This window comes from Panthera leo, chromosome D3 (assembly GCF_018350215.1).
Source record: "Panthera leo isolate Ple1 chromosome D3, P.leo_Ple1_pat1.1, whole genome shotgun sequence".
NCBI classification, from domain to species: Eukaryota; Metazoa; Chordata; class Mammalia; order Carnivora; family Felidae; genus Panthera; species Panthera leo.
In genome coordinates this window covers 62,330,909-62,351,733 of record NC_056690.1, presented here as the reverse complement: position 1 = coordinate 62,351,733, position 20,825 = coordinate 62,330,909, and positions in this window count along the sequence as shown.

Genomic DNA, 20,825 nt, shown 5'->3' with positions numbered 1-20,825 from the left:
GCATCTTTCCTAGCTTCTAGTGATTTGCCAATCTTTAGAGTTCCTAGGCTCTAGGAGCATCGTCTTATCTCTGCCTTCTTGTTCACATGTTCTCCCGGTATGCGTGTCTATCTCCAAATTTTTCCTTTTTTAAAGACACCAGTTGTATAGGATTAGGGTCTACCCTAATGGCCTCATTTTATTTTGATTACCTCTGTAAAGACCTTCTTTCCAAATACAGTTATGTTCTGAGGTACTGGGGGCTAGAACTTCAATCTGTAAATTTGAAGGAACACATTTCAACCCCTAACCAGAGGGAACAGCATAAGCAAAGTCTCTGAGGTGAAAAAAATAAAACCAAACCAAACCAAGCACCTACTTTATATAAAATTATCATCTACTTTATATTATAATACATGGGGTGAATAAGAAAGGCAGGCATAACTACCAAAGGGTCTTGAAAACTGAGTAGATTAGTGAGTGTACCTAGTGAGCGCAGTAAGCAGTAGAAACCTGTACAGGGGAAAAGACTGGGAGAAGAAGGAGGAAAATTAGAGGGATTAGGCATGTGGGAGGTGTTTAGGTAGATGTGCAATGATGAGAGCCTAGAGCAGTATTAATAGAAAGGAAATTAAGGAGCATCAATTGGCATGAGAGGCATTTACAAAGCACAAAAGCTAGGATTTAGTGATAGGTTGCATACACTGGAAAAATGGAGAAAGATAAAAAACGACATTGAGAAAACATACCTGACTTTAACCATGTTTAACCATGGGAATTTAGGAAAGATATGGGAGGGGAGAGATTTTCACTGTAAATTTCATATCATCTTTATTATTGCTTTAAAAAAGTTAAACAAACAAAAGTTAAACAATGTGTCCAGATATTTTTTACGTTCAGGAAACTTGAGGATTTTTTGTACACTGTTTTTGTTTTGTATTACACAAATTGAATTGAGATAATGCTGAGACATCTGAGTAGAGATACCTGATTAGAGATAAAAGACGAGGTCACAAAAGAATCATTCACAAAGAAGTGACTGATAAAGTAAAAAGAAATAAGAGCAGGATGATGGTAATTATTTAGATGCTTGAAAAATAATAGTAATTATTGAATGCTCATCAGGTGCCAGAAACTTTATATATATTGTCTCATCTAATCCTCACAATTACTCTATAAAATAGGTATATTATTTCTGCTTTACAGGTGAGAAACCTGAAGCTTTGAGACATTAAGCAATTTGCCAGGGATCATATAGTACGTAAGGGTTGGGGGAGCCAGCCTTCAAACCCATCCCTGTCAGACTTAAAAGTTTATGTGCTTCCACTCCACTCTGCTTGAGCATAATTACTTCATCTGTGGATAATGAATTCCTTTCACGGGGCAGTGTATTAGGAATCGCATAAGAAATAAAATTTAGCTGTTTTCTACAGGTGGGTGGAAATTACATTCCCTCCTCTTTATGTGACACAGGCCAGATGAGGGGCATGCAGAATATGAGATGTCTGACAGGGGGAAATTATCACCCATTAAGCTACAAAAGTTCTGCTCAAACCAAAGATGAAATTGCTCTTGAATAGCAAGAGGGACTTCTCTGGCAGACATAGTAAAGTCACTGGGCACAACCTCGAAATTCCCCACACTGGATCTGTAGATTCAGCACTTCCTTTTGAGGAAAAATCTTGCATAACACTATGCCAAAGCTATTTTGAGTAAGAATTAGCACTTTGAAAGTGGCATGTAAATTTCTCATAGCAATAAAAATACCATTGCTCTATAAAGAGAAATGGAGAGCTAGGCTAAATTTGCTACTTTTTTGGAATGGATATAGTAGGAAGAAACTGAAGGATTATTCTGTTTTGGAATCTCTATAGAATGAATGAAGTAGAAATTTGACATCATTTCAACAAATGGATCAGTGTTGACAGCAAAATTGGGAAAGAAAAGGGAGCTTAAATGCTCTATAATCATAAATTTGAGATTTGCCTAAAAATCCTTAAACAGTAATTATTTTGAATAAAAATGCTAGTCCATTCTTGACTACATTAATCAAATCACCTGATGTTTCTTTGTGATGTACATTCATATCCACTGTGCGTTGAAAGAAGATAGCCAGCCTATGTTTAACATTTGCAGGGCTGGTGAAAGAACATGAAAGGAGGCCTTCATACCACATATCCAAATATTCAAAAATTAAATAAACAAATGAAGCAGTGTGGTAAATATGCTAAAGACCAGAAACATCAGATTTGAATGTAGAATTCCGAGACTTCTTGGATTTATGCAGAATGTGATGCCACAGGGAGACTTAGCTCTGGCTCCAGTCCCTGACTATTTGCCTTTGACCTACGTTCCTTTTTGCCCATCTCCAGATCTGTTCTGTACTATAGGGAGCCTTGTGCTTGTATGTGTGGATACCTCATCTGTATATCCAAACTCTGTCATCAGCCCTGGACCATCCTGGGCCAGAAAGGAGGTGGGATTACAGCTGGCCCCAGGAGGAGAGGCCTGAGGGAGAGGCATTTAAGACCTTGGGCTTAGGGCCAATTGGACCAAAAAAATCCTGGATCCTGGTTACTCATAGGTGATGTTAGAAGGGAATTTACTAAGGTGAGAGTTAGAAACTAGGTACCTACTTTTTCTGACTCTAATGGCCCTTGGTTGATTGTCTTTAATCCCTTATGGAAAAGAACCTAATCAGAATGGTTGGTTTCCCTAGACCATTGGTGGAACAAAGTAGAAGAAAATATTATAGAAATTCACTTGAACATTCATAGAAAACAATACTCTTCAAATGTTATAGGAAAGTGGGATTTGTTTTCTGGCCATTATGATACAAAATTATCTCAGTTCTCAACCTTGAGTGTAAGGGCGCAGTGGAAATGTGTCTTTTCTCTAGTTGGACCTTTTACAAGGAAAGAAGATGGTACAGCTGCAATGCTGTTTTTGTCAAACTATATTTTATTTCTTCTCATCATGGTTTTATAAAAATTCAATAATGTGAACCAAATAATTCATTTATGCCCACATCTTCTGATTTGTCTGCCATACTCTACTCTGAAGTGAAAAACACGTCTCCAGCTTGCTTTAGCAAACACATCCTGCTGGTCCCAGGGAAGTTCTTGGAAGAGCCGAGTTTGTTGAGTCCAATCTTCTTGATTTCATCATTGTTCTGCCATTGATTTACTACATGACTTTTGGAAGATCATTCGCTTTCTGGTATCTGTCTCTTCATTTAAAAATGGGACTGTATATCTTAATTTTTCTAAGTGAGTAGAATTCTGGGTAGGTGTTAAACAAGGAGACGCTGGGGCTGAATATGTGCTACAAGAGCTCACAGGAGAGGAATTGACCCAGGTGAAGCTGAAAGGTGGTAGACTCATAGACAGTAAATTTTTATATTACTGGGTATTTGGCATATTTACTCTACTGGTCCCTTTTATTTTCTTGATAGCTATGGGCAGAGGTAAAAGATCCTTAATAACAAGTTGAACTGTGTGGCATGAGGGAAGGAAGTCACCAGAAATCTGCTGCATTAAACTGAGTGGAAGGAAGGATAGATGCTAAGAGTCCTGAGAAAATAATTTTAAGTGCCCAAGATGAGAAATCCTGTAGAGATTGAATTAATGACTCAAATGTATTTTAGTTAAAGATCATGGTGACAAATAATTTACTATTCTTTTCATCACATTTAACATTTCTGAGCCAAACAGAAGCCAGTACAGATGAACATAAAAAACGTATGTTGGAAATGTTAACATTTGGTGGAGGGAAGTGTGTTGAAAAGTTTAATCTGAAAAGTTTCAGAGTTGTCTTTAGGATGATCGACAACGTAGTTCCTGACTGTAACAACTGAGAAAGAATACTCAGTGCTTCCAAAAATAACATGAAATTGCTTTTGAAGGTCCTGTGATTTTGTTCAGTGTTGATTTGGGTCCTGTTGAATGTAGGCCAGATGGGACAAACTGATAAAAACTGAACAGCAGATGTTGGTAGATATCCTGGCAGCTGTTTGATATCCAGCCACATGAATTATCAAAATAGAAGCCTTATCTGTAGGGATTCTGACAAAAATGGAAGTATTTTGGAACAGTGTTACAACAGTAGATTCTGCCATGAAGTAGGGTTGAAGTTAAAGTTCCTTAGGGCGGAACATAGATTTATTTGGAGGGAAATTATGAAAAAAAAAAAAAAAGAATCTTACAGCTCCAATGGGATACTGAATATAACATCTGTAAGAATTGAATCTAATTTGGCTGAAGAGATATTTATACTTTCTTTTCCTAGAGTAATTTCTGGGATCTCCTATAATTTGGAGAGCTCTCTATGCAAATATTCTTGGTAATTTCTACCTCTAAAAAATTCTTAGTAACACAGTTATGATGATTAAATTAATATTTGAAAAAATGAATTTGGCATTTGCCACTATTGTTTTTGTTTTTTTTTTTTTCTTTAGAGATGTATATATTATTCACATATTTGGAAAGGCAAACCTACAGTCTTATCCAAACCACTCAATAGCTTCTCCCAAATCTGTTCCCTACTTTCTAAGATCCTCCTATGCTATGCTAACTAGATGTATTTGTATTCCCAAGCCTATCTTTGTCATTGAGCCCCTGAGCCATTGCTTATATCACCTCTCCTGTCAGGAATACTTTCATATCAATTATCCCTCATTCATATGCCACTGTCATTCAGACATATGAAAGGTATTTTTCCACAGAACATATTTGATCACTTTGGGCCAGGAGATCGTTGCTTGAATTAGACTCCTATAGGAGTGCTAGTGTGCTGGAGTCAATTGAACTGGCTTGCCAGAACCTATTTTGTGCATGTCTCCCCAACCCAGTGTTCGGTGACTTCATGTAGATAGCTTGAAATGAGCCAGTAAGGGAATATTTACTCCATGGAATTTGGCAAATTTGGTGTTTATTATATAAGACTTTGCATTGTCAGCTAGTTGTGAATCTCTGCATGCTTTACTCCCTGCATAATTATTGGGTTATTTGAGGGCAAGACTCTATCCTTAGACTTTTTGTATTTCTCAGCACACTTCATATAGTTTTCTAGAGTACTGAATATGTGCTTAATAAATACTAACTGATCAAAATACTCTCAAACTTTAAAAAGGAATGGGGATTTTTTTTCTATCAGTAGAATTAGATTAAACTTGCCTTTATATCTTCAAGAAACATGTTTTGATTTCTTAACCAAGCAACATGATCACCAATTAGCTTTTAAAATATGTATAAATAGATGAGCCAAACAATTGAACTACAAACCAGGTAAACTGTATCTACTCAAATAATAGCATTATGACAAGTCCCAAATAATAGAGTAGACACAGATAATAGAATTGGACAATAAAAAAGTTACTCCTAATTATCACTGCTAAGGAGAGGTTAATCAAAAGTATTAGGCTGGAAGAGATGCTTGAAATTAACTCCTTGATTGTCTTGAGACTGTAGATGCTCAGAATAGAGATGTGCAAAACTGAGACTAATTCTTTTACTTCTACTGAGTTTTTTCTTTCAATAATTCTACTTTAACCCTTGTGTGATCCATTACTTTGTTACTTTATAAATGCAAGGGGAATAATTTCTTTGGTCTACCAAACTCAGTGAAACCTCTTATTTTCCATTGAATCTTAGTAATACTCTCTTAATGATGTCATTAGCTGACAAAACCAAAAGCATGTTTTTCCTAAATGAATAGAAAATTATGCCAGTATAGAGTCAAGCATATCAGGTAAGAATTATGAGTCTTGAGTTCTAGCCTCTGCCACTGATAGGTATGACCACATGCTCACACACATAGGTCAATTCTGTTTATTTTCGAGGGCAATTATGATGATCAACTGATCAAATCATATCAGTTGTAAAATTACTTCAAAAAGTAAAAATACACAGTTAATATTAGAGGAAAGTTTCTCTGACTTCATAAAAGAAAGCAAGGATCTAATAATATTTATATTTTATTTTTTTATTTGTATGTTTTTAAAACAGTTAAATAATAAACCCAATACAATTGTTTTATTAAGAGTATGCCATGTGGCCATTTCATATACTAGAAAAGAAATGTGGTTACTCATTTAATACGCTTGACCTCTAGCTGGGGAGACAAAATCACTGATGCAAAACCAAGGAAAATATGATTAAATGATAAATTGTACAATACAGATTAAAAGAACTTTAGAAGTTTAAAGAAACAGAAGGTGGAGATAGCAGTGGGGGTGGGAGTACATCTCTGTAGATTAGGAGGAATGTGACTGGAACTTTAAAGTTAGTGTACATTTTTGACATGTGAGTGAATGACCAATGCAAAAGAAGAAACAAAAATTTTAACTTTCTCTGATGAATCCTTTATCAAGGGACTTAGATTTAAAATAAAACTTTTTTTTTTTTTTAATTTACACCTGCTTTGGTGAAGGCACTATGGTCTTCAAATAATCCTAAATGAGCATCTAAAGCCATTTGTGACTTATACCTTTCTCAATGTCTAGTCTTCAAGCTGTGTCAGAGTGAAATAAATAAATGGTAGAAGAAGTAGTCTTTGCCTTTAGTTAATTTCTTGGCTAAAATGATGCCATCAAAAACTTGGTAAAACAACCTGGCTCATCCTGAAATTTCAGAGGCCGCCAAAGCAAACCAAGATAGACAAAACAAAGGGCACATCAACATAATGTACATATTGTGGGGATTCTTGAAGGTCAGAGCATGATCTTTACTTCTTAGTGACATATAATGCCAATATTTGTCAGATCTTACTGAAGACTAAAGCTCAGGCAAAGAAAAAAATGCATTGCATGACATTTGTTTTCTGTCCTATAACATTAAATATCCTATTGTTATAAACAACCAGCTTTGATGATTAAATGGTTGGGGATATTGGGGTTTTTTTTCCCTATGAAATACTATTCTGACACATTTATAATGCATTACAAGCATCAGCCCAAAATTCTAAATTATAATGAATCTTCTTTCAGATTACACCATAAAAAATTAAACATGTATATTATAGATTTTTAAAAAAATATTGTATGGCACATAATCTGAAAGTAGGTCGTATTCCCTTTGTTTGGGAAGATGTTTTCTGTAGATTTTCCAAGTGGAACTCTGAGTTGTACTGGACAGTTTTTCCTGGTAAGAATGGAGTGGGCCATGATTATTTGTGAGAATATGGTGCTAGACCTGGGGCCAGCAGGGGCAATCTAGTAGTCAAATATCCATATTCTGGAACCAGATTAAGACGGGTTTATTTCTAGCTGGTTGTCTATCTTAAAAAAAAAAAATCCAAACTTGTGGACGAAATTGGATCATGAATCTATAGGCAGTGAACCAATTCTGGAACCAGATTAAGACTTGGGTTTATTTCTAGCAGGTTGTCTATATTAAAAAAAAAAAATCCAAACTGTGGACAAAATTGGATCATGAATCTATAGGCAGTGAACCAATTCTGGAACCAGATTAAGACTTGGGTTTATTTCTAGCTGGTTGTCTATATTAAAAAAAAAAAAAAGAAATTCAAACTTATGGATGAAATTGGATCATGAATCTATAGGCAGTGAACTAATTCAGTCAGGAAGTTTTGTGGTTTTAGGTGTCCATCCATTTGTTAACAAAATCTTGACTATAAATTAGGAATGCTGCAGATAAATTAATACATGTTGGGAGGGACTGACAAAATATGACCATAGACAGTAAACAGTATATGGTCAGTAACCATGAGAGCATCCAGGCTCAGAATAGTGAATGAAAATTGTCTTCCTAATGCTCTCTTCCATGTAGCTTCTAGGCCTCTGTGTCTCCAGCTGAACACCAAGAACTAAATATCACTTGTAGACTACTGCCAGGAGCAGGGTTAGTGCTGAGAGTATAATCTACTTTCTCAGCAGAGCAAACTGTATTCACATAGCACCCACTGTGCTGATAATCTGGTGAAAGGGAGGGCCTGAAGGGCATCGAACACAAAAGTGAAATATTTTAAATCACTCCCTGAACATAAAAGCATATTGCTCTCTGCATTTGAATAAAAATAAGAGATTAGCCTAAATATTTTAAAACTGCAAGGATACCAACTCTTAGTATAAAATAGACAATCCAGTAAGATATTTTGTGTTTATCCTTTGACTTTTCATATTTCCCTCTCCACCACTGCTTATTCCTGAGACTCACCATATACCTCAGTTTGGGGAGGAGGGGGGAGAATCCCTTAATCAGCTGGACTTTATTTTGGTGTAAGTTTATATGGTCAGGTTCTTTTCCCAGAGCCTGAATTGCAATCAGCTGCCATCAGTTGCCAGTAATAAAATTGTTTATATGTGAACAAATGCACACTCTGTCATAAGAGAATACTTCAGTTCCATATTCTCGGTAAGTTGGTTAGATGTATGGATGTTTATATCTCCTTCAATTTTTTTTTTTAATGCTTAGGATCTGCCTTATGACCACCATCCTGGCCCATGTGGTCTCTCAAGAGTAGGTAAACCTCTTGTAAAGGAGAGGCAGTTTCCAATATGTCTCAAAACAACCAAGGCCTAGGAAGGAAGAGAAAGGAAAGTCAAGGCAAATTAAAAAGAGTCTTCAAGGAGAAAATGAATCACAAAGAAAAGAATGTTTTGCTTCTTAACTTGTCCTACCAAGAGTCCCATCAACTAGATTGGCCTAATTTTAGGACCTTGAAGAGTATCAGAGTTCTTTCCACCAGGAAGTATAGCTGATATAAGTGACCATGGCACTTCCTAGAGGGAAGACTGTGTGGTTTACAAGTTTTCAACCTGGAAAACAGTTGAAAAATTTTCAAGTACACATCAGTCTTTACCATAATTTAATAAGTGATTTAAAACAATTTATGTAAGGAACTTAGACTCTACTTCCTCAGCACAATTCTCCTTCCCTCCTGAGTGCAGGCTGCTGGGGTGTCACTTCCAAATTCTTATGCATGAGTAGTCTCACCATATTCAGTAATATATTCCTCTTATGAGAAAGTAATCAAGTACAATATAACTGATGACTTTCCTGATTCAGTAATCAGTAATTTGTGATCAATTTTACCTGATGGTGACAGCCTGGTGTATAAGTTAGTGCTAATGTATATTACTGCATTTCATTTCTGTAGAGCCTGTCAGCCGAGTAGAGGAGGGGGACTGGGATAAAGAACTCCTCCCCCTCCATCCATAAGTGGCATACCGCTGGCCTCCTGGTGTTATTAAAGGAAAATTGGAAAAGTTTCCAGAAGATTAAGCAGAAAGCTTACAACTTGCACAAGACTCTCAATTTTCCAGTGGCTCTGACAGAAGGATAAATCTTCAGCTGTTTTAACTAAAATGTAAGCAAACCCAATGTCTAACTACAGTAAACAAAATTTATTATGATTCGGACGTGGCAGTGGTGTTTACATCTAGGTTGACAAAATTGCCAATGTGTGAGACCCTTAGTTAAGAAAAATGTAGCAGGCTGTTTCTTATCCATCAGGCAAAGGAAAGGGGAATTTTTTTGAGAGCTGTGGACATACAAAGTGACTTTGAACTGTACACTGTGATTACATGTGCCTGTGAAACCTGGTCCAGTTTTAAAACTAAGTGAAGTAAATGCCTGACTATATAGTGTGAATTTCATCCATCTCTGCTCTAAAATAAATTCTCATGGTATATAACTAATGTATTGTTCCTCTTATTGGTTCTGAAATTATTATCTTGGTGGGGTTTACTAAGCAGGATAGTTACATGTATCCTTCTGTCACCAGATGAAAGACCTTGAGGTGATTAGTAAAAGGATATGTTGAGGAGGGAAGTTAAAACACCACTACCACCTAGAATTCCAGGTTGTCTGGACCATGCTGCTGTGCAGTGTGAGGCTTTGAAAACCCAAGGAGTTTAGCATGGAGAGGGGCAGAGGTTGATTAGGAAGGCCTTCTGTTTACTTCACATTTTGACTGATCTTTCCATGACTATTTGATCGAATTTAAAAGCATGTTGGGTGCACCAAAGTAGCAGAATTTAAGCTTGGGGTTTGATAACATTCATTACGCATTGCTCTTGCACCACGGCAGCATAGGTCTTCTGGCCATGTAGACATTTCTGTTGTAGGGCTGTGCCTACTTGAGCAAAGGGTTGACTGGAGGATCTGACAGTTCTTCTGTACAGCTCAGAGATGATTTTGTGGAGAATATAAAGCCTACCTTCTCTCCTGTAAAAACCTTAGCTTTCTGCTGATAATACATGAAATCTTTTCAATGCTAAGTTTAAATTTATAATTAGAAGAAAAAATTAAAATTTCACTTGAGAACTGTACCACAGTAATTTCAAATAATATTGAAGTCTCTTTTTCTAATATCCAAAACTTTGCCGAGAAGCATTGGAGGGCAGATCTTTAGGAGTTTGGAAAGAGAAAGAAAATATAGAGAAGTGGGGTGGAAGAAAGAAAATGGAGAATAGATATTTCATTTTTCTCACCAGACCATGGACTGAGACTATTGGCAAATGGTGTATAAGTTCCTCAGATTTATCTTTCTTTGGGTTGGGATCCAGATACCCAGGAGCAAAATGTTTGTTTCCAGATGGAACTCTACCCAGGCCTGTATCCAAACTTTCAGCCCCCAAAAAACATTTCCTGTCTTAGGTTGGAAAGAGATAATGTTTATAGACAACCAAAAGAAATCCTACCATATACATTTAAAAGTATATTGTTACACCAAAGGGAATATAAGAACGTGTTCAACTTGTACCACACAAGTACAAATTCCCAAGCATGTTTCATAGTTCTAAGAATTCAGTCACAGATTAGGTCTGGTGTTTTCCATTCACTTGAGAACTTCCTGTTACTTTAATGTTTGCATTACTATAATTTAAGTTGTGTACATTCTGTATTACCATAACCATATATATACCAGTGTTGGGAATGTACACATACTTGTCCTAAAGTCTAATAACGGCTCGATCAGGAGCATAATTTCACTAGAATTTATTTAGCTGTTGTAAGTCTCAGTGAAGTCTCCTATTTTTAATTTGGAATAATAAATTTCTTTCATCCTATTCTAGATTTGTTTTCTTAAAAAAGTATCTTACTCCATGTGTTTTTGCATTATTTCTCTCATTTTCACTAAGTCACGAACTCTAACAAATGAATTATCTAAATAAACATTGTGTGTTGCGTATGATTTGTTGTGGTCTTTGTATAAACTCACATTTAATGTTTTTCTTTTCTTTTCTTTTCCTTTCTTTTCTTTTCTTTTCTTTTCTTTTCTTTTCTTTTCTTTTCTTTTCTTTTTCTCTTTTTTCTCCTCTTTTCTTTTCCTCCTCTCTTTGAGCATACCAGTCTATCTGAGTTGCTCTTTCTGTCGAGGATTGCAATTCACATCATTTATCATTTACTTACTTTCATAGGCTACAGACTCATTGTTCTGATTGCTACAATTACTTTTCAATATTTTATGTAGTAGTTATTCCAGGGTTGCAATTTCATTTTATTATGGAAATAAAATTTGCCCATTCAAATACCTTTAAAAAATTAATGATTTTAGCTTGTTCCCTTTGACTCCTGTCTTTTTTTCCTCTCTCAATATCAAGGTTTATTGTTTTACCTCCATATTCACCGTTTATGAAGCTTACTTACTGACATTTTAGTTAACTTAAATTTTATGAAATCTTAGATTTCATGTTCTAAAATGAAGCAGTTTTACCATATTGACCTGTTTGCAGTTATTCACACTGTTTACCTCTTCTAATGATTTACCTAGAATATGTTACCTATCTGGAGTCTTTGGCTTAAGTGCACAAGATTTAAAATTAACAACACTTTAAATACATGTACCAAATTCCCTCAACTTAAGGTAGCATGAATCATAAAACACACATTGATTTGATAACTTTTTGAGTAAACACATAAGCACACACACATAACAGTTTGTGTATAAACAGTCATATACCAAATATATTAATATTTACATAGAAAATATTTTTATCTACATAATTTCATTATCCCAATCAAGCTCTAAGCATTCTTCACATTTAGATTCTAAATATTTTCTGAAGCACCTTTAGCCAATAGCAATTATATATCAATATGACATGTTGATTTTCAAAACCAAACTTAAAATCTTAACCTTATTATTATATTTTAAGACCTATCAAATCATTTAATCCACATTTACTATATACCATATTAAAATTCTTACTTTCAGTTTTCTCTAATTATAATAATATTGCTTGAAGTTAAATAGCTGCTCTTAAATATCAACCGAGTTTATGATTGATAGAGAGTTGGTGCCTCAGGGATAGTTCTTTAAACTATTTTGTCAGTCATACTAACCTTTCCCAAGTCTGAAAAATCTCAATGTGAGCCATGTGATTTGGCAATTTCCATTGCCTAGAGTTGAACAGTCATGTGATATGCAATAGTTTTTCATTTTTAGTATTACATCAGTATACAGTTCAATAAAATGTATTATAAACAACTTCATGTAACACAGCTATTATACAGCTAATGTAAGGGACTCACCGTATTTTCAACGTTAAAACAAAGCTTGCACAATGTTTTTATATGTTCTGTATGTTGTAAAATAATATGTAGGTGCGGGGCATCTGGGGGACTTAGTTGGTTAAACATCCCACTTCAGCTTGGGTCATGATCTTATGGTTGGTAGGTTCCAGCCCCGTATTGGGCTCTGTGCTGACAGCTCGGAGCCTGGAGCCTACTTTGGATTCTGTGCCTCCCTCTCTCTGCCCCTCGCCTGTTCATACTCAGTCTCTCTCTCTCTCTCTCTCTCTCTGTCTGTCTCAAAAATAAATAAACATTAAAAATATAAATAAATGAATGAATGAATGAATAAGAAATGTGTAGCTGCTATGATTATGTAATTAGATAGGCCACGCTAAAACTCTGAGATAGTTATCTAACTAACCCGAGTTCTAACTTATTTTTTTAGAAGTATAATAGGGAGAGTCAGGCCCATTCTACCAGGTATAAATGAAAACATGGAATGTATTCTGAGCATGGTGCATGATATAAAGTAAGTGCTCACTAAATGATAAATTTGAAAGAATAATAATAATGATGCCAAAAATAATAATTAACACTTATAAATACCAGAGATTTGTTTATCTTTTCAAGGCATATTAGCTTTCAATGTAATGGTGTATCTCTACTATAGCTTTTTAAGTTATTCAGGGGAAGAACTGACATCTTCCGCTGACTAAAGCAGAAACTGTCACTAACAGAATTACTGACTTACCCATAGCCTCAGGGCTGTGACTAGATCCCATCTCTCTGGCTGAGCTTTACACTGCCCTGTTGTCTCTCTGGTTAGGAAGTGATATGTGAAAGGAGAGCCCTCAGGACCCTAATGACATTAGTAAAAACCAAATAATGTTCCCTGTGTTCTTACCAGAGGGGAAACATGGGCTGTTTAGAAATATTTTATGCAATTTGAGCTGGAACCCTCAAGGAGAGACTCAAACTCATGGCAATTTTTGGTACTTTTAATGTTGATGGGGCAGGTAAAATTGGTATGCATAATGGAGTTTAGCATATCTGGCCAGGAGCTGGAGAAACTGAAGGAGGATGCAGGAGAATGTGGAACAATTGAAGGCCCATCTGCTACCCACATGAAGACGGGAGGTAGAAAATGACACAGGTATGAGTTACAAAGTGGTTGCTGCTCTACTTTCATGCTGAAAATATGGTGGGGAGTGGTTGTTGAGGGGGTGTCTTTAGGCCCACCTCAACTGGAAACATACAATGAAAAAGGTTATGGTAGTTCAGCCCAGCCAAGCTGACACATTACAAAGCTACCGTGGGTGGTTATAGAAAAAAGATGGATATTTGGGGTGCCTGGGTGGCTGAGTTAGTTAAGTGTCTAACTCTTGATTTCAGCTCATGTCATGGTTTCGTGGTTCATGAGACTGAGCTCTGTGTGAGCCTTTATACTGACAGTGGAGAGCCTGCTTGGGATTCTCTTTCTCTCCACCCCTCCCTCACAGGCATGCACTCTCTCTCTCTCTCTTAAAATAAATAAACTTTAAAATAAAGAGGAAAATATGGATATTCATAAAATGCCCAGATATAAGCATGGCTAAAAATGCAATGGCAAGGCAGGAAAATTATGTACCCAGACAAGAGAATGTTGCATGTGCTGAACTTAGTTCTTCTCTGATTCATTCTGTTATTAATTCAACAATGCTTTCTTAGGCATCTACTCCATGTAAGGCACTTTACTATGTAGAAGTTATAAATATATAATTAATTAGGCCATAATTAATTCATTCAACAAATATTTGAATGATGTCTATATTCTGACATTGTGTGGTGTGGGGAACAGTGGGACAAGGTACAGTTTTTGTCCCTTAGCGTACATTATATCATATGGTGTTCACCTGAGCTATATGACACTATTATCTTTATTTTCCAGGTTAGAATACTGAAGCCTTGGAATGATTCAGTAACTTGCCTTAAACCATCCAGCTGGTAAGTGGTAGTTGTCCGAACTTGAACCCAGTTCTGTCCAAGACCAAAGCTATTGCTCTCCATATTTATGTGATACTGCCTCCTTATTGTCATTTATGAACATTTCTGCCTTATTCTCTAAACTCTAAACTCCTTTGAGGCTAATGCGTATGTCACATTTATCGTTTTCTACTCTTTCCCTAGTGCCTATTGCCATAGTACAATATGTATATATCAAATCAGCTTCTTCTGTAGTACAACCATGAGCCATTAATCCATTGGGAACTTTATTCCACAACATTTTTACAAGTATTTCCTGAGCCCCTCCTATATGCCAGGCCCTATTATAGGTTCTGGTAGACATTATTTATGTAAGGAAGAACTCTTGTCAAAGAAGGTGAAGAAATACTGGAGTGAACAAAGTTACAAGTTTTTTTTTAGATTTCTTTTTAACCCCATGATTTCTTACAGACTTTAATATGTTAGTAAACATTTGAGATTCTTTAAAAGGGACACAGTACAAGATTTTTTCAACTTCTCTGATCAAAATTCACTTTCCGTTCTTTGAATACACTCTGAATTGCCAACGCCACTCTAAAGGTATAATTTCCAGAATTTTTCACAGCATCTACATCTAAAGTACCTGGCAGAGAGTGTGGTGGGACTTCTGAAAATGGAATAGATGCCTATATGATTCACTTTGATTCACATCCCTGACCCTGGTCCTCATGCCTGACTCTGGGAAGAGTTTTTGTTCATAAAATTATACCTCCCCTTCCAGGTTCCAACACTCTAATAATACCTCAGATACTTAGTCTTTTCGTCAGTTGTCAAATAATCTCTTTACTGATAAAGATAGAGGTAACACTTCCCACAAAATGAAATGTTTGTTAAGATCCAAACTAATGTACCTGTATTTTTTTTTTTTTTAATTTTAGTGTTTATTTATTTTTGAAAGAGAGAGAGACAGAGTATGAGTGGGGGTGGGGGAGCAGGGCACACACACACACACACACACACACACACACACACACAGAATCCAAAGCAGACTGCAGGCCCTGAGCTGCCAGCACAGAGCCTGACACGGGGCTCAAACCCACGGACTGTGAGATCATGACCTGAGCTGAAGTAGGACGCTTAACCAACCGAGCCACCCAGATGCCCTATACCTGTATTTTTTTAAAGTTTATTTATTTATTTTGAGAGAAAGAGCGAGAGAGTGGAGGAGGGGCAGAGAGAGGGGGCGAGAGAGGATCCTAAGCAGCCTCTGTGCTGTCAGCACAGAGCCCATCATGGAGCTTAATCTCACAAACTGTGAGATCATGACCTGAGCCAAAACCAAGAGTCAGATGCTTAACCGACCGAGCCACCCTGGTGCCCCAAGCTAATATACCTTTAATCAGCTTACTGTACTTTAATAAATGTTGTTGCAATCTGTAGGTGAATTCCACTTTAGTATCACATAGGTAGCTACTTACATGCAAGGCAAGTCTTGCAATACAACCCATTGGACATTGAACATGAGACAGCACGCTATAGATGGTCCAGCATGATCCCTGTACAGCTGCTAAAAATATTGAGAGAATGTTTTCAACTGTTGACAAACCAGAAGCATCAGAGCTCATGATTAAGAGAAGTGTTTGAAGCCATACCAATAAAACCCTAACCTCTTACTAGGTGTGTGACTTTGGCAAGATTTATGACCTCTCTAAGCCAAATTAAGTAAAATAATATTTATGAAGTATATATGTGCAAAAATGGCCCTTTTTCCAAGACCAAATTATGGTGATAACCAAGGCAAAAGTAAAGTAAGAGATTCAGTTTGAGCCTCTAGAAGCACATTTTTCTTTCATGTGTACTTCATACAAATTGAGCAAGACAGCAGCGTATTTTTTCTCAATAGACATTGAGATGGAATCCTCATTGTCTCAGTGATTTGCTCCCTTAATCCTCCTGTATGATATATGTGACATACATAATGTAATTATCCCCATTTGGCAGGTAAAGAGGCAGAGGCTGAGGGACTAGTTTATGATGACACAACTAGTAAGTAGGAGAACCACTATCGAAAACCAAGTTTTTTTCCCTCCACCAAGGGGACATGCTTTGTATTTTCCTCCCATTCTCTCCTCATTAACTAACTTTAGTGACTCACTTCTCTTTCTTTATCTGTTTCGTTGTTGTTGTTGTTGTTATCTGTTGTTGTTGTTGTTGTTGTTGTTAGAGAACAAGAGTCCATGGGATGATTTCTCTAGTGTCCCTTTCAGCTCTAATTCTTTTTGAAGAGAAGTGTAATTCCCTTTGGTCACAGCATCTCCTGTGAGGCTGAAAAATATATTTATATCATCTTTCCATTCACTCTCCCCATTTTTATTATTATTATTATTATTACTATTATTATTATTATTTGTATATGCCTAGGCCTCCTGGGTCCAGCATCACTGTCTTCCTGTCAACTTTTCAAGTAAAGTAATGCCTTTCATTACATTTTGGATGCCACACCAGTTTAATCCCATTGATAGAGGGCTATGCAATCAAGCTGACAGTTGGATGATGATTTGAATCGTCCCTGACTCATTACTTTGTGAAGGATTTGGCATGCCAATCAATGGGGAATGATGTGCCGTGCCTTGAAGAATGACAGTAATCCATTTTCCACCAATTGACGTGATGAGTCCTTGACAGAATCACAAGTTATGGGGCCAAAGCCAAACATGATTTGGCACATGCCTCCCAGCACTGCCATTTTGCAGCCCCTTAGGGTATTTATCAAAGCAGTAGCCTTCTTATCTTCTGCTGTTATCAGCCACACGTTCTCAGGAGGCGGTCAGACTTTAATAGGCTTTTGCAGGTGAGTAATGGGGCAACTTACTTGACCTCCCTTGGTGAACTTACCCAAAGTGTGTCTGTAAAGAAATAAATTGGACCTCCTAATTACTCCCACCCATGCTGACACACCTAAAATTATACATCTGAGTGAGAGCTGTCTTTCAAAAGTAGTCATTTTGGGAGTAGATACATATATTCTAATGAGGCTGTCAGCATTCACAACGCATTTGGAATTTCTCTTTTGAACTAGCATTCAAGTCCCAGTACTTCCAAACAATTCATTTTTGAGATCAGAATTGCATCTCCAGCTTGATCATCTTCCATGTTAATCTAATTTGCCTTTTGCCTATTTCCCAAGACAATTCATTCATTAGGGTATCCATAAGAAGTACTTTTGGCTCCAAATTAAAATCCAAAATGAGTTTAAGAATTATTTTCAGTAAAATCTGACCATTGTCCATGTTCCTAAGGTGGTTCATCTGAAAGCTTTGATATGACAGATTTTAATATATAAATTCCTATATATTTTTTAAATATTAGTTATTCATTTCTGATATAGGATATTAAGCACCATCAAATTACGTAAATGATTTGTGAGCTACACTCTTCTTCCATCTTATTGCCTTGTTTGCACAATACTTCTGGAGCTTATTACCCTATCATGAATGATCAAATCCATAAGTATTTCCCCCATATTTTCTTTAAAAAAATTGACAGCTGGTTCTATACAGTACTGATAAAAGATGTGAATGTTGCCTTTTGGGGATGTATTGACTTGCCCAATGGATAAAGACTCCCCATAAAAGAAAGCTGGGATTCACTATAAAAAAAATAACAGAGTCCCTGACCAAGTAGCTTAAAGAGGAGCTTAAAGAGAAGCTCACTATTTCTCAAACTTTGTTCATGTATACTGGGCTTTCAATTAGTATTTTGGTGACCTACTTTTACATGTGAACAAATGGTCTGAGACCACTTGACATTTGAAAAAAATGAATTTTATTAGCTAAAATTGTATTTAGCATATCTGTATAATCCCATTAACCCTATCATCTGTAGTATTTTTTTCATGTGATGTCTTTGTCAGGTTTTGATATGCAGAGCAATACTTCCAAACTCACTTCTCTCATTCCTTATATTTGTAATATTTTATTTTCTGTCACTTTTTCCCCTGAATATTCTGGTCATAAGTTAAATGATTTTATTGATCTCAAAAAAGTTTGGTTTCATTTATTTATTTCTTATTTTTCTACTCTGTTGCTTTTCACTCTGATCTTTATTATGTTCTTTCTTTTCCATAATCATCTGTTTAATTTGCTCTTTCTGCTTTCTTAAAGTGAAAACTGATATCATTGAGATGAGACCTTTCTTCTTTTCTCATATAGGTATTTAGTGCTATAAATTTCCTCCTAAGTACTGCTTTAGTGGCATCCCACTAATTCTAATGCTTTTTCATTTTCATTCAATTTAAAATACTTTCTAATTTCCCTTTTAATTTCTTCTTTGATGCATGGGCTATTTAGAGGTATGTTATTTAGTTTTCAGATATTTCAAAAGATTTTCCAGACCTCTTTCTGTTATTTAATCCTAATTTAATTCCATTTTAGCCATCCCAGAGTATTTTGTATCTTGGTGAATGCCCCATGTACACTTGTTTAAAAAAATGCCCATTCTTTTGTTGTTCAATACAGCAATATATAAATGTCAGTTGATCAACTGGATTAATTATGTAGTTTATGTCTTCTTTATTCTATTTATTTCCTGACCACTTGTTCTACCATTGTAACAGAAAGGTTTTGAAAGTTTTGATTTTATGCATGGCTTTTTAGATTTCTCCTTGCAGTTGTATCAGTTTTTGCTTCATGTATTTTGAAGCTGTCTTCTTGGGTACATAAATACTTAGGATTGCTATGTTTTTCTGATGACTTGATCCCTTTATAGTAAAATGGCCATCTGTAGCTCAGGTAACATTCTTTTTTTATGAAATCTACTTTGTCTGATATTAAGATAGACACTCGTTTTCATTTGGTTAGTGTTAGCATGGTATATCTTTTACCATTTTGTTTACTTTTAACCTATTTTCCATCTTTTATTTGGAATGAACTTCATATAAGCAGCATGTAGATAGATGCCTCTTCCACTTTTTATCTGATCTTATAATCCCTGACTTTAGGTTTTACAACATTTACATGTAATATGATTGTTGATCTCAAACCTTGCTTTTTGTTTTAAATTTTTCTCCTCTGTTTTTTGTCCTCTCTTTCCTCTATCTACTTTTTTCCTCACTAATTGATTATTTTATTATGATCTTATTTATTTCTTTTGTTGGTTTATTATCTACTCTTTGTTATTTTGGTAGTTGCAGTAGAGTTTACACAGTTTTAATTTATCACAGTCTATCTTCAAATGATATTGTACTAATTTGCATATAGTATAAGAATGTTACAGTAGTATACTTGTTTTTCTCTTGTTTTTTTTTTGTGTTCTATGGTCATGCATTTTAATTTATGTTATAAACCTCTCTGTTTTAATGCCATGGTTGTGCCTTTTACTTTATAATTCTTTTTAAGTAAGAAATTATCTTATAATTACATTTTTTTTTAAATTAAGAAAAAACTCTTACATATTTACCCACAAAATTATTTCTAGTGTTACTCATTTCTATGTGTAGATTCATATTTCTGTCTGATATAATTTTCCTTCTACTCTAGGAGGTCCTTTAACTTTTCTTGTAATAAAGTTCTGTTGGTGATAAATTCAGCTTTTATGTACCTCAAAAAGTCTTCCTTTAGCCTTTGTTTTTGAAAGATACTTTTGCTGGGTATAATTCTTCACGGAAATAGTGAAGAAATTGCATCTGTGAAATAAGGGTAGGATGTTAAAAAGAGACAATAAAGCCAGTTACTGGAAGTTAATACAAGAGCAGAAACTTTCACACATTATAGAGAGGTTGGAAGGTTAACTTGAAGACATTTCCCAGAAAGATCTAAATGCCAGGAGAATACAACATAACAAAAAAAATAAGAAAATTGGAGTGTCAGTCGAAGGGATTTGTAATTTTACTAATTGGAATTGCAGAAAGAGAGAAAAGAAGAAATTGAAGAGGAGAAATTATCAAAGATCTTGTTTCTCTTTAGATTGAATGGGTCCACTGAGTACTCATTGCAGTATATGAAAAAGCGCCCATACATGCTGAAGATCCAGAGGCCTCCAGATACAGGAAAAAAAGACTTTTCATATAAAGGCTCACAAATCAGAATGGTGGTAGACAAACATTCACTCTGGAAGCTAAAAGACAAGAGAATAATGCCTTTAAAATGTTGTACCTAGCCAAATTGTCAGCCTGGGGTGAGCATAGATTAAAGCAGGAGTCAGCAGTTTGTTTTTGTTTTTGGTAAAGGACCAGGTAATAAATATTTTAGGCTTACAGACCAAACAATCTTAGTTGCAATTACCCAACTCTGTAATTTTAACAGGACAGTAGACAATAAGTAAACAAATGGATGTGGCTATTTTCCAATAAAAGTTATTTACATGTATGATAGAGTTTTAAGAGTTTTAGCCCACATGTCATAGACC